The sequence below is a fragment of the Eucalyptus grandis genome, chromosome 8, assembly GCF_016545825.1.
Source record: "Eucalyptus grandis isolate ANBG69807.140 chromosome 8, ASM1654582v1, whole genome shotgun sequence".
Lineage (NCBI taxonomy): Eukaryota > Viridiplantae > Streptophyta > Magnoliopsida > Myrtales > Myrtaceae > Eucalyptus > Eucalyptus grandis.
Genome location: NC_052619.1, coordinates 38680536 through 38695837, shown reverse-complemented (window position 1 = coordinate 38695837; position 15302 = coordinate 38680536).

The following is a 15302-nucleotide window of genomic DNA, read 5'->3' as shown; positions in this document are numbered from 1 at the left end:
AGTAAAATTTCATGATTTTATATCTAGTCATGTTCTAACTAGAATCCAAATGACTGAATGCAGCCTAAATGAATTAAATTGCCAAGTCTATTTTGTCACTATTCACTCAAACAAAGACAGCCTTCAAGAGTGGGTAAACTAACAAGGCTCATTTTGGTGACGTTGGCTTCCCTCATATTGGTTTGCTTCGTGCGTGAAGCTGCTAGATGGTGTGTTAAGGCACTCTAAGTGAACATTGTACTCAATAATAATTTGCTTGTGTTAGGGAAATCCCTTATGATGTTTTGAAGATGACAAAATAAATCAAAAGCTACTAACGTGTTTAATGGTTGAATAATAAACTATACATATGATAGAACATGTAAAGGACATTGTCGAAATCTATGCTGAAGCTAAACTTATTCAGACTGTGTCCATACCTTAAGGCTAAATATATTCAGAAGTAGAATATGTTCAGACTCACGTCAAGATTGTAAAGTCTATTTTAGACGGAAGACACTCAGATTTTACTTTCGACAAAACACTCTCAGACTTTACATCGAAAACGAGACACAAGTTCAGAATGTAACAGATTTAGAACGAAGCATGTTCAAAACGAGACAACTTGACAGAACGTAACATAAGCCTCAAACATATAACGGCTAGTGATCTGGTTTAGATTCTACATCAAGATATATTTGATTGACTCAATCTAATTGATTGACGATTGGTTATTGAAGACAAGATCTTTCTAAATAAAGAAACTCTACTTATGGAAATCAAGATTTTGTTTGTATAAGCGATCAGAATCAATTTGGGATTCTATTTTTGTCACTCAACGGTTACTAAATCTTTAAGATACAAATCTATCTAATGGGTAAATTAGAAGACGATCTTCTAGATACTGTCCAACGGCTAGTTTGGAAGTGGAGAAGTATTTAAGGAGACCAAGGACAGATGAGCAAGTAAGAGACAGTGTATGTCACGCCCTAATCCTCGGGTGCGTGCCCATCCCTACATGATCGATTTAATAGTGATGTCCCAGGACGCATCGCCGACTATTTCATTTTAATATGCATGCGGGAAGTATATAAAATCCCCAAACAATAAAACAATGTGATAGAAATGTAGGACCAATTTTTCACAAAAGACCTTTTATAAACACCCAAGTTTATACACAGATGTCTATAAAAAGGAATCGGCTTTCAACAAAAGAGGAATGTCATAGGACTAACTAGTTAAACATGCTCGCCTATTCTCCGGGCTTCACCTTATAAACTTTGGGCCTCAGGTCCTCCACCAATGTTAACTAGGGACTTAAAGATGGTTATACAATAACCAGTGAGATAATGTCTCAGCAAGTTCTACTATCCTAAGACTCGATTAGGAAGCCAATACACCTTAAGGCTACCTAAGCACAACATGAGTTAGAGGACTTATCTTGGCCTTAGATTCCTCCCTGCAATTTACTATATATCAAATATACAGGAATCACATCAATTTACCCAATCAGATCGAACTATCGATCAATCGACTTAGTCGATTACATGTCACTACGACCCTTCCCTGGTCGGTACATTCAATACTATCTATAAAGTCCTATTATTTCTGGACTACTCACCCAAGGCTGAAAATAGATAGTATAGCTCGTCCAAAGCTGATAATATAGTATACTTATACATGCTCGCCCAAAGCTGATAGATTAGGGCTCCCAAGCTATCATAGTATACTATATATGCTCGTTCAAAGCTGATAATAAGGTATACTGCTCACTCAAAACTAATATATCGCCCGTAGGCCGATATAGTATACCATCTAAACCATCCAACATTTCCACCATTTTTATTATACTCAATAAAATATCGTGTGTGGGTACACGATCAGCCTTTAGCCAAAATACAGTATTTTCACCCTTGAAAATTCCATCATTTATATTGTCCACCAAAATATCTTTGGCGTTGTAAACCGATGCTTGGTTATTTTCCAATAAATTACCCAAAATTAATTAATTTAGGAATAAATCCTAAAATCATAATTAAATCAATTCAGCACAAATTAAAGCTCGAATAAATAAACATACTGCACCATAATAATCAGGATAAAATTCTTTCATTCTGGGGTGACGGAGGGATCGTACCATTCGAGCCTCTGGTCGTCGGCTATCCCAGCCTAATTTTCGGAAAATAAATAATTAATAAAATAATTACGGAAAATATTAAATAAATGTCAATAAATTCAATTTAGGCCCATAATGCCTAATTGGATGCCGAAACAGACTCGGAAAATTTTCGAGGTTCGTTCAATAAATACTGGAACATATTTACTTGCTAATTGCTACAACTAACCACCTAACATACATCGGTAAATCACTAATTTCATTACTCTAATATAATATATCCACCTAATCACACATAATTAAATCTAATCAACCCCTAAGCATCATTATCATACTAAACGAGGATTAGTGAGTTAAACTCATTTGTTTATCAAACTGTTCTGTTCGATTTGATGGGAGCTAACTTTCCTCATAGCGGGCCTAAATTCCGAGGCCGGGAACCACCTCAAACAGGCCTTGAAGTTACCGGTAACCCACAAACTCAGCTTATGTTTTAACCTGTAAAACCAGAGGAAATGGGGCTGGTTAGGGTGGTAAGGCTTAGGAAAGGCAGTAGGGACAGTCTCGGGTCCAAACCGGCGGTGGCTAGCATAGCTGGATAGTGACTCTAGACGCACGGATAGAAGTTGCTAGACGGCGGTGAGGCGTGGCAAGGCGCAACGGCATGCGTGTGCGCGAGGAGGGCGAACGGTGGAGGTGGTGGTGTCGTGCGGCTCCGATGGCTGCTGACTGGCTTTAATGGCTTCTCTGGCTTCTGCTGGATGTTGAACGGCAAGGAGGAGGGAGGAAATAGAGCTGGTCGCCGATCACAAGGGGAGGAGAAGATGAGGGAGCATAGGGGGTCACTTTGGCCAATTTTTCCATTCCCTTATCTCCTTTGACCATCTATGGCCAAGTATGGTTCCTTGGCTCTCAATGAGCCACCAATGCTCACTCTGAAATGGTCCATTTTGGCTAGGCAAGGGGGAAGCTACGGCTTTCACAATTTTTGGCTTCAATGGGACTTGATCTCACTCTCAATTCAATTCCATTTGGCCTCAACAAATCTCGTTGTCGAGTCTTTGATCAAATTGATATTTTTCCTCACCAATATAAATCACTTGCTTCCCAAATTTGTAACAAAAAACGTTCCTTGTTTTTTTCTGAACAAAAATGGTCTTATGCTGACTTTTTTCTCAAAAAGTCTCGGATTACAGAAAAATCTTCTGAGACTGAGTCGATGCTCCTAGAATTTATTGTGACATGACAGAATTTTCAACTTTTGAAATCGGATTCAAATTTGTGGTTAATTTCACTCAGGCGCGCTTTTAGTGTGACCTAGGCTACCGAGTAGTTTTCAGAAATTTTAGTGCAAATGACCCGTGATCGATTTTCTTCCAGCCACTGTTGGAGAAAACTTCATTGTGAGTTTTGAAGCTGAAAAAACGTTTCTATCAGTCTAGTTTGAAGACTTGCAGACTCTTTAGTCAAAGTCTGAAGATCGCCGAACCGCCAGACTTAAGATTCAAATTCTATCTTCATTGACGGTTTCTAGCCCATTGAAGAAGTTTTATCCAAAACTGAGTATTTTGTTGAGGATTTGATTCTATTGACTGAAGAAGATCTCTCGGATAGAGATAGCATCTTGGAATCCATTATTCAAATTGAGATTGATTCAGGGATTTTGGATTCGTTGATTGGCAAAGCATACTTGGAAGGTTCTACTTATGGAAACCTAGATCCTGATTGTATGGGCGAGCATGATTGGTGGGCTATCGTCATATTCCTTAAATAACTTGAAATCTCCTTAATTGATTCTATCCAACGGGTATATTGGAAGAACTCCTTTGGTAAGTGCCAACGGGTATAAAGGCATGGAGGAGTAAATAAGGAAGACATTCTAGTTATTCGAGTGTGTGCACGATAAAAGAATTCCAAAGTTTGAAGCTCCTTGTTCTTTGTTAATTCAATTGTTGAGCAAAAACTTGTACTCAAAAGAGAGTTTATACTTCTGAGAGACCTTGAGAAAGTGTAGCAGAGTCTCTACACTGTGGAATCAAGAAAGAGTCATACTGTAACAACTCTTTTGATTTTTAGTGAAATCCAGTCGGTGGGCTGTCAGTGCGAAAGAGTAGACGTAGGCTTGGATTAAGCCGAACCACTATAAACTCTGTGTTCGTATTCTCTTTCCTAAGCTCTTTTACTTTGATCGTATTTTTATTTGATTATTAGAGTCTAATTTCATTTTCATAATCTATTGCTAAACAGAGTTAGTTTAAAAGTAAAATTATACTCATTACTCTGCAAAATTTATTTTCGCACCTATTCACCCCCTCTAGGTGCTCATACTAGCTTTCACAATTGGTATTAGAGCTTGTGTACTCACTTAAATTGAAGTATTTTTACTTCAGAGTTAACGATCCATGGCTAGTATGTTGGCTCTAGGTCTGGTTGAAGGGCAGAGCAATACTAGACCGCCTTATTTTGATGGAAATAAATACAACATATGGAAAAACAAGATGAAAACATTCCTAAGATCAAAGGATCCTCTGGAATGGGACGTGGTAGACAAATGAATCATTCCTAAAGCTGCAACAATCTCAAAAAGAAGAAAAGAAGCTGTTGAGTCCAGTGAAATGACTCAAGAAGAGATAACCAAGAGACAAGCTCTTGATGCAAAAGCAATTTATTCCTTATATTGTGTATTATCTCCTCCTGAATATAACAGAATATCTTCTTGTGAAATAGCTAAAGAAGTCTGGGATAGATTGCACATCACCTATGAAGGAACTGATCGAGTGAAAGAAATCAGAATCAATATTCTGCTTGGTCAATATGAAGCATTCAAGATGAAATCAGGAGAATCTATTACTGACATGTTTAGTCGTTTTACAGAAATCGTGAATGGTCTTAAGTATCAAGGTCAACCAATCTCTGGACCCATGAAGGTTAACAAGTTACTGCGTGGGCTTTTCAAAGATTGGAACCACATAAAGACATCAATAAGGGAGACACAAAGAATCATGCCACCTCTGTTGACGAATTGGTTTGCACTCTTCAGTCTTATGAAGTGGAGCAAATCAACGAAGATGAAGATCCCAAAGGTAATAAATCCATTACATTAAAATCTAATGATGATTCTGATGTCACAGATTCTGAAAACGATATGGATGATGAAGAGCTTGCTCTCATGATAAGAAGGTTCTGAAAACTGAATAGAAAGGGAAGAAGATTCAATCCGAATAAACAAAGTTCTCAAAAGCTACCCAATCAATCAGCTGAGGATGATGAATCCAATAAGGATGTAGTCTACTTTGTGTTGGAGAAATCTTCGTGAAGTGTTTTGAAGTTGACAAAACGTTTCCATCAGTCTAGTCTGAAGGTCAGTAGACTCTATTGGTTAAAGTCTGAAGACTTCCGGACAGCCAGACTCAAGACTCAAAGTCTATCCTCATTGACAGTCTCTAATCCGTTGAAGAAAGGTTATCCGTAACTGGATGTTTTGTTCGGGATTTAACCTTATCATCCGGAGAAGATCTCGTGGTTGGAGAAGACATATAAGAATCCTTTGATTGATCAAGATTGATTCAATGACTGAAGATTCGATGATTGTCTAAATATTATTGGAAGGTTCTACTTATGGAAACCGAGATCCCGATTATATGGGCGAACAGGGATTGATGGGCTATCAACACGTTCCTTTAATAGCTCGAACAATCTTCCTAATTGATTCCGTCCAACGGGTAGATTGGAGGAATTCCTTTGGTAAGTGCCAACGGGTATGATGGCATAAAGGAGTATATAAGGAAGAAGTTCTTAGTTATTCGAGGTGTGCGCGATAGAAGAATTCCAAAGTCTGAAGCTCTTATTTGTTTAGATAAATCTTTTGAGCGAATACTTGTATACAAAAGAGAGTCTATATTTGTGAGAGACCTTGAGGAGGTGTGGTAAAACATCTACACTTTGTGGAATCAAGGCAAAGCTGTGCTGTAACTTCTCTTGATCATTGAAATCCAGCCGGTGGGCTGTCAGTGCGGAAGAGTGGACGTAGGCTTGGAATAAGCCGAACCACTATAAATCCTGTGTTCAATTTTCTCTTCCTCACTCTCTCTATCTCAATCGTATTTCATTTTGTTAATTAAGAGAGAATTTACTTTCTATCATATGTTAAGAATCGCTTCCGTATATCGATAAATTGTTTAGGCTCCTATTCACCCCCCTCTAGGTACTCATACTAGCAATATCAATTGGTATCGAGCCCGTGTACTCACTTTGTTTGAAGTGTTTTACTTGAGTTAAAGATCCATGGCTAGTATGCTAGCACCGGGGCTGATGGAAGGGCAAAGTAATACCGCAGACCACCCTACTTTGATGGAAAGGATTACAACATCCGGAAGAACAAGATGAAAGCTTTCCTACGATCAAAGGATCCTCTGGAATGGGATGTTGTAGAAAAGGAATTACTCCTACCACCGCATCGGTCTACGAAAGAGGAAAAGAAACTGAAGAAACCAGCGGAATGTCTCGGGAAGAAATAATCAAGAGACAAACACTCGATGCAAAAGCAATTTACTCCTTATATTGTGCTTTTTCACCAACTGAATATAATAGAATATCTTCTTGTGGTACAACAAAAGAAGTTTGGGACAGATTGCATATCACCTATGAAGGAACAGTCAGTGAAGGAAACAAGAATCAACATTCTTCTCGGTCAATACGAAGCCTTGAGAATGAAACCGGAGAATCAATATCGACATGTTTAGTCGTTTTACGATATTGTGAATGGTCTTGAAAATCAAGGTCAACCAACTTCGATCCCATGAAGGTAAACAAGCTACTGCGTGGACTCTCCGAGGATTGGAATCACATAAAGACTTCGATAAGAGAGACGCAGAGAATCATGCCACTATCTCGTCGATGAGCTGATTGGAACTCTTGATCCTATGAAGTGGAAAGGATCAATGAAGATGAAGATCCAAAAGGTAAGAAATCCATTGCATTAAAATCAAATGATGATTCGATGATACAGATTCAAAGATGATATGGACGATGAGGAGCTTGCTCTCATGATAAGAAGATTCAGAAAACTAAATAGAAAAGGAAGAAGGTTCAACTCAAAGAAACAAAGCTTTCAAAGACAGCGAGACCAAGTCTTGATGATGAGGAACCAAATAAAGATGTAGTCTGCTTTGAATGCAAGAAAAAGGGACACATCAGACCCAACTGTCCTCTTCTGAAGAAGAAGAGAGGAAAAGATGAAAAATTTCGAAAAGCTCTCAAAGCCGAAACCTGGAGTGATACTGAGTGTGAAGAAAGTGATAATGAATATGCCAATCTATGTCGATGGCACAATCGGACTCGGACTGGATCAAGCTCGGGATCGAGACTCGAGACAGTGAATTTGAGGCAAGTGATTTTAAAATTCCTGTCAAAGTTTCTAAATATATTGATGAACTATGCTTTAGTCTTAAGACTTCTCTCAAAAGAATTTCCGAACTGAAAAAAAGAAAACTCAGCTCTAAAACAAAATGAAAATGTTTTAGCGAAAAGAGTCAAAAGTCTAGACTTGTCTGTTTCCAATCTTAAAGAAAATGAAGATAATCTTTTAAAAGAAAATGCTTTTTAAAAACAGATTTATCAAATATATCAAAGAAATTTTCTATAGGGTCTGAAAAACTTGAGAAAATTCTTTCAAAGACAAAGACCTTATTTCAATAAGTCTCGGTCTAGGTATGACAAAGAAACAATCCCCTTGATTGATTTTCCTAAAGTAAAAGAAAGAATTAAGAAAAGACTCTCAAGTGAGGTTTACAAAAATCACTTCAAGAAAGTTTTTGTAAAACCCAGGCGAAATGCTCTCGGATGTTCTAAGTGCAACAGTCTAGATCACTTTGAAAAAGAGTGTCCTATGGTATGGAAACCTGTTAAGATAGTATTGGCTAATCTTTTATCTTACTAACACCAAAGGACCCAAGAAAATTTGGGTACCAAAGAAAGCGTGAGACTTTATTTTAAATGCGGGTCTCCGTCAAGAAACAGTAAAGTGGTATCTTGATAACGGATGCTCAAGACACATGACAGGGAGACTCAAATTGCTTTATAAAGATTGCTCAAGTAAATGGTGGAAAAGTTTCATTTGGAGGAAACAGACAAAGGAAGTATTGTGGGATTTGGAACTGTGAAAATTGGAACTCTCACAATAAGTAATGTTTCCTTAGTGGAAGGACTCAATTACAATCTTCTCGATTAGTCAATTGTGTGATACTTTGGTTTCAAGATCTTCTTTCAAGAAGGAACATGTTCGGAATCGGTAAAGACTCTACTCGATCTTTCATGGGTCGAAGACATGGAAATATCTATCTTCTGGATGTGAAACCAAATGAATCGCAATGCCTTATCTCAATTCAAGACGAAGCAAGCTTATGGCACAAAAAGCTTGGTCATGTCAACATGAAGCAATTAGCCAAAATTTCTTCAAAACAGCTTGTTCGAGGACTACCCAAATTGCCATACCAAAAGACTGATTCATGCACTCCATGTATTACGGGAAAGCAGGTAAGAAATTCTTTTAAGCCAATTAATTATGTCTCTACTAATCATGTACTACGGTTGCTGCATATGGATCTCTTCGGACCAACCGAACTCAAAGTATTGGGGGTAAGAAGTATTGCCTAGTAATTGTTGATGATTACTCCCGTTTTACTTGGGTATATTACCTTGCAAGTAAGTCTGAAACCTTTTCGTATTTTGAAAAATTTGCTAAAATGGTTCAAAATGAAAAAGGATGTGTTATATCTAGTATAAGAACAGATCATGGAGGTGAATTTGAAAATCAAGATTTTACAAAATTCTATGATGAATCTGCTGTAAGCATGTGTTTTCCTCTCCATATACTCCTCAGCAAAATGGAGTTGTGGAAAGAAAGAACAGAGATCTCTTCAAGAAATGGCTAGAACTCTTTTAATTGAAAGTAAAATTTCTTCTCGATTTTGGGCTGAAGTCAAGTTTCAACATCATGCTATATCATCAATAGAGTCTTCTTAAGATCTATTCTTCGAAAACCCCTTATGAGTTATTCAAAGATAAGAAGCCTATTGTTTCATACTTTCATGTATTCGGGTGCAAATGTTTCATATTGAAAAATGCAAAAGATCGAGTTGGTAAGTTTGAAGAAAGATCAGATGAAGGTATCTTCCTTGGATATTCTACTTCAAGCAAAGCCTATAGAGTCTATAACAAGAAGAGCCGGATCATGGAGGAGTCAATGAATGTCAAATTTCAAGACTCAACGCAAGATGAATCAAGTCGAGACTCATCAAGAAGAGTCCGAACTCGCTACTGAGACCCTCCAAAGTCTACAACTCAAGAAGCATCTCGAGACTGGAAAACCAGCTTCAAGATGTTCGTGAAGATCTAAACAAAGAAAGAGATCATCAACCGGACAAATCAACAAGTAACTGGAAGCATAAGTCTAATCATCCCAAAGATCTTATAATCGGCGAAATTAATGAAGGAATTCGCACCAGATCCAAAAGGCGAGAAGAGTCTAGTCTTTGTGGCACTCGTTTCTGAAATTGAACCAAAGAGCATAGAAGAAGCTTTATCGATGAAAGCTGGATTGAAGCTATGCAAGAAGAGCTCGAACAGTTCAGCATAAATGATGTCTGGAAATTGACATCCAAACCAAAAGGTAAAACCGTTATTGGAGCTAAATGGGTTTTCGAAACAAGATGAACGAGAAAGGAAAAGTCGTACGAAATAAAGCAAGACTCGTGGCGAAGGGATATACGCAAGAAGAAGGAATAGACTATGATGAGACTTACGCTCCGGTGGCAAGGTTAGAAGCTATTCGACTATTACTTGCGTTTGCTTGTTATAAGAATTTCAGTTATTCCAAATGGACGTCAAAAGCGCCTTCCTAAATGGATTTATCCATGAGGAAGTTTATGTGGAACAACCACCAGGGTTTGAAGACCCAAAGAAGCCGACTCGCCTTGACCGAAAAATGCTTTGTATGGTTTGAAGCAAGCACCTCGGGCTTGGTACGACAGATTGAGTAAGTTTTTAATTCAAAATGGTTTTGTCAAAGGTAAAGTAGATACGACCTTATTTATCAAGAAGGAAAACAAAAGTTTCTTACTTGTTCAAATATATGTGGATGACATTATTTTCGGATCCTCTAATGAGAATCAGTGCAAGAAATTTTCTGAGTCTATGCGGGATGAATTTGAAATGAGTATGATGGGAGAATTAACATTTTTTTTTTTTTTTGGTCTTCAAGTAAAACAATTGGAGGAAGGAACTTTTATTTATCAAGAAAAATATGCTAATGATCTTGTCAAAAGGTTTGGACTAGAAAAATGCAAAAAGGTCGACATTCCAATGTCAAGTTCTTTAAAGATAGACAAAGATGAAGAAGGGAAGAAAGTTGATCAAAAGCTGTACAGGAGCATTATTGGATCACTTCTTTATCTTACTGCCTCTAGACCTGATATTTTGTTGAGTGTTTGCATCTGTGCTAGGTTTCAATCAGATCCTAGAGAATCTCATCTCAGTGCTGCGAAACGCATCATTAAATACGTCGCTTCATCATCAAGCATCGGTCTTTGGTATCCTAAGAAGGAGACTTTAATCTTCAGGATATTCGACGCAGATCTGGCCGGTTGCGAGTTGATAGAAAGAGCACTTCAGAACTTGCCGGTTGCTTGGAAGTAGGGACGTGTCTTGGTTTTCAAGGAAACAAAGCACCGTGTCTCTTTCAACAACGAAGCAGTATGTAGCTCTGGGAAGCTGCTGTTCGCAAATTCTATGGATAAAACAACAGCTAAGAGACTTTGAAATTGAAGACTCATGCACGGAGATTAATTGTGACAACACCAGCGCTATCAACCTCACCAAAAATCCAATTCTCCACTCAAGAGCAAAGCATATAGAGATTCGACATCACTTTATAAGAGACCATGTTCAAAATGGAGATGTTTCAATTCAATTTGTTGACTCAAAGAATCAACGGCGGATATATTCACAAAGCCTTTGGAGAAAAATCAATTTGAGTCTATACGGTCCGGACTCAACATTTTGAGATATGAGGATATCAAAGTCTAAAGACTTTCGGACTCGAGCTAACAAGACTTTATCTACTGTCTTGGCTCGACCTTGGTGTAAGTCTTTCTCTCTCCAATCTTATCTTGAAAAGGTACGATCATCGATTGTGTTTAAATTGTTGCTATATTTAATTAACATAAATATTGCATCGATTCATTTTCAAAAGGGAAGTTATTTTTGAAATAACTATTTTTGCGGATAAAGACAATTATTTTGAAAAGGCATATTTTTATTTCCTTTGTGACGGTTTGTTTACTCTTCTTTTTAACCGATTGTGCACTGTCGATTTCTCTTCACTTTTCTATTCACTTTTCTCTCAAAAACCCTAGAAAGCATCGATCCTCAATTCCCGTTTGTCTTCTTCGCTCAATCTTCAAAAAGTTTTCATCTTTTCCGGAAAGTCAAGCAAGGAATCTTCCAAACACCGAGAAAGATGTCATCTTCACGAAAGTCCTCAAGAATCGCAAGCGGGGACCACGGAGAATGAGTGAGGGGCCTACGCACTTCGATCTTACTGAAGATGAAGTTACCCCGGATCGACAACCGAGCCCACAACATTCTCGGCGGCGTCGTCTCCTCCATCTAGTCCTCAAGGCGGTGTTCATTATCATCAAGAAGAAATCATCGAGGATGCGGACCCGTAAGAGTTCAAAAGCCCGCTTTTATTTACAAGCTATATCGTGCCTTAAAAGGAATTCGTACTCCTTTGAACTATGTTAATGAGTTTCTTAGAGACAAAGGATATATGAACGAATATATCTTTCTGCAAAAAATGGAAAGTTTGGGAATCGCTCGTAAAGGGGTGGCTGAGGAAACCCTTGTGAATATCCCAAGTGATCCTCATGACTGGGGACCGAATCCTGTAGATGGGAATGATGATGACAATCTGTTCAGATCTATTTCAACCGAAAATGGGTATTGCGGCTGAAATTCAAGGAAAAATGGGAGATTTGTTCGAGATCAAAGGAACAAAAGGATCGTACTCAAAATTGCTGAAGCGTGGGGTAATAAACCCTAGGAGTGTGGACTTTGATTTTCTGGATCTTTGTGAAAGTGAACTTGAGGGAAAAGTTCGGTTATCTTCAACTTGAAAAGTTTTGCTCGACTCAACCGAGGCTTATATTGAATTGACTTGCATATTTCTATTCAAATCTTAGCTTTTGGATGCGAATAGATTCTCCTTCGATGTTAGAGAACAAGACTATGTTGTGGATATGAATATGCTTTGCGAGATGTGTTAGAAGTTGAGAGAGGCGGATATCAACCAATCAAAGTTTCCATTCTTTGGGGCTACACTTGAACCGGTGAAGGACATGAGAATAGATGAGAAGATCACCTACTCACGGATGAATGCATTCAACATCTTGCTTCACAAGATTGTCATCAATTGCCTTCGGCCGAAATCAACTTCCAAAACTGATGTTTCAAGTTCTGAGGCAAAGTTGATGTATGCCATCCTCTGTGGTAAGAAGTTTTCTCTCCCTCATACTGTTATGTTTCACATGTATAGAGCAGTGATGAAGGACAGAGGTCAACTCCCTTACCCAAGCCTTGTTACGAAGTTATTCGGACATCGAATATTCAGCCTCCGCAAATCTTTTGTGTTCGATCATGCGATCATATGGTGGTAGGACTGAAAATGGTGACCAAAATGCGTCTGAAGGAACTGAGCAAGGAATTGGAGAAATTCAAGGAGAAGACTCCTACCAAATCTCATCAATTCTCTTCTTCTGCTAAGAGAAAAGGGAAAGAGCCCATGGCTGCTTCATCAAAGAAAAGAAGAGCTCTCCTCGTTGAGGATGAAGATGATGACGAAGACATCACCATCTCTCGCAATGGCTTTGAGGAATTTAGGTCGTCTGTTCCACGAAAGAATCGGAACAAAAGACGAAAGAAGCGAGAGGAGAAGGAAGAAGGAGAAAGAGAAGCGAGCAAGAAGCGAGAGAAAGAAAGACTGAAGAAGAAATAAGAGAAGAAGGAGAACCCGATGAAATCTCTTCTCCACCCGTAGGCATGGAAACGGGGGAGATCGGGAGAAAGGAGTGACGTCTTCATATCTGATGCAAGTGAAGGAGTCAATCGCTCGCCTGCAGACCCAGAAGATGTTTATGCATCTCGGTTTCCGAAGAAGAAGGTCATGAAGTGTCATCACCAAATCTGCAAGACTATGCTTTGATCTACCATCTTACGTAGATCGAGCCGAAGCAAGTACTCGGACGATAATGGAGCAGATTTTCGCAAAATCATGGATCTTCTCTTGGAGATGAAAGGTCAGATTTATGCCTTGGGATGCGAAGTTCAAAGTTTGAAGAATGAAAGTCAAGCTTCTTCCTGTTCTTTGAATGATAAGATGCAAGCCCTCTCTATTCGAATCAGGCCAATGCCAAGAGTGAGGAGGTTGTACAGTGAAGGAAGACTTTAAAAGGTTTGGAAGGCATCGTTCGATCTATGGAAGATTTCCAGCTTGTCCGCATTCCCAAGACTTCATCTCATCCTTTTTAATGATGACAAAAAGGGGGAGAGATGCATGATTTGATCAAAAAAACTTTCAATCATTTTTAACTGTTTGTTGGATTGTGTTGTTGTTTAAGCTGTTTTTGACAGACTTTGACTTTGTTTTGTGTCCGGATGAGATCGAACTAGACTTGGACTTGACTTTGCTTCTATTAACAAGTATTGATATCTTATGGATGGTTTTATTATATACTAGACTAACCTATTTTCTGTGGTTGCAGATTCTAGTGTTAATCTTTTAGTCATTCATCTCTATAAGATATGCATATGTGTTTGAGAAATGTTTTGCAGGTCAAAGTTATCCAAATCTGCATGAAGGTTTTGTCACCATCAAAAATGGGGAGATTGTTGGAGAAATCTTCGTGAAGTGTTTTGAAGTTGACAAAACGTTTCCATCGTCTAGTCCGAAGGTCGGCGGACTCGTTGGTTAAAGTCTCGAAGACTTCCGGACAGCCGGACTCAAGACTCAAAGTCTATCCTCATTGATCTCTAATCCGTTGAAGAAAGGTTATCCCGAACTGGATGTTTTGTTCGGATTTAACCTTATCATCTGGAGAAGATCTCGTGGTTGGAGAAGACATATAAGAATCCTTTGATTGATCAAGATTGATTCAATGACTGAAGATTCGATGATTGTCTAAATATTATTGGAAGGTTCTACTTATGGAAACCGAGATCCCGATTGTATGGGCGAACGAGATTGATGGGCTATCAACACGTTCCTTTAATAGCTCAAACAATCTTCCTAATTGATTCCGTCCAACGGGTAGATTGGAGGAATTCATTTGGTAAGTGCCAACGGGTATGATGGCATAAAGGAGTATATAAGGAAGAAGTTCTTAGTTATTCGAGGTGTGCGCGATAGAAGAATTCCAAAGTCTGAAGCTCTTATTTGTTTAGATAAATCTTTTGAGCGAATACTTGTATACAAAAGAGAGTCTATATTTGTGAGAGACCTTGAGGAGGTGTGGTAAAACATCTACACTGTGGAATCAAGGCAAAGCTGTGCTGTAACTTCTCTTTTGATCATAGTGAAATCCAACCGGTGGGGCATCGGTGCGGAAGAGTGGACGTAGGCTTGGAATAAGCCGAACCACTATAAATCATGTGTTCAATTTTCTCTTCCTCACTCTCTCTATCTCAATCGTATTTCATTTTGTTAATTAAGAGAGAATTTACTTTCTATCATATGTTAAGAATCGCTTCCGTATATCGATAAATTGTTTAGGCACCTATTCACCCCCCTCTAGGTACTCATACTAGCAATATCACTTTGAATGTAAGAAAAAGTGACACATCAGACCCAACTGTCCTCTGCTGAAGAGAAAGATAGGAAAAGTTGAGAAATATCAAAGGGCATTTAAAGTAGAAACTTGGAGTGATACCGAATGTGAGGAAAGTGATGATGATTATGTCAATATTTGTCTCATGGCACAATCAGACTCAAATTCAGACTTTGAGACAGACTCAGACTCAGACAGTAAAATCGAGGTAAGTAATTTAAAAATTCCTACTAAAGTCTCTAAATATATTGATGAATTGTGTCTTAGTCTCAAAACCTCTCTCAAGAGGATTTCCGAACTTAAAAGGAAAAATTCTGCACTGAAGC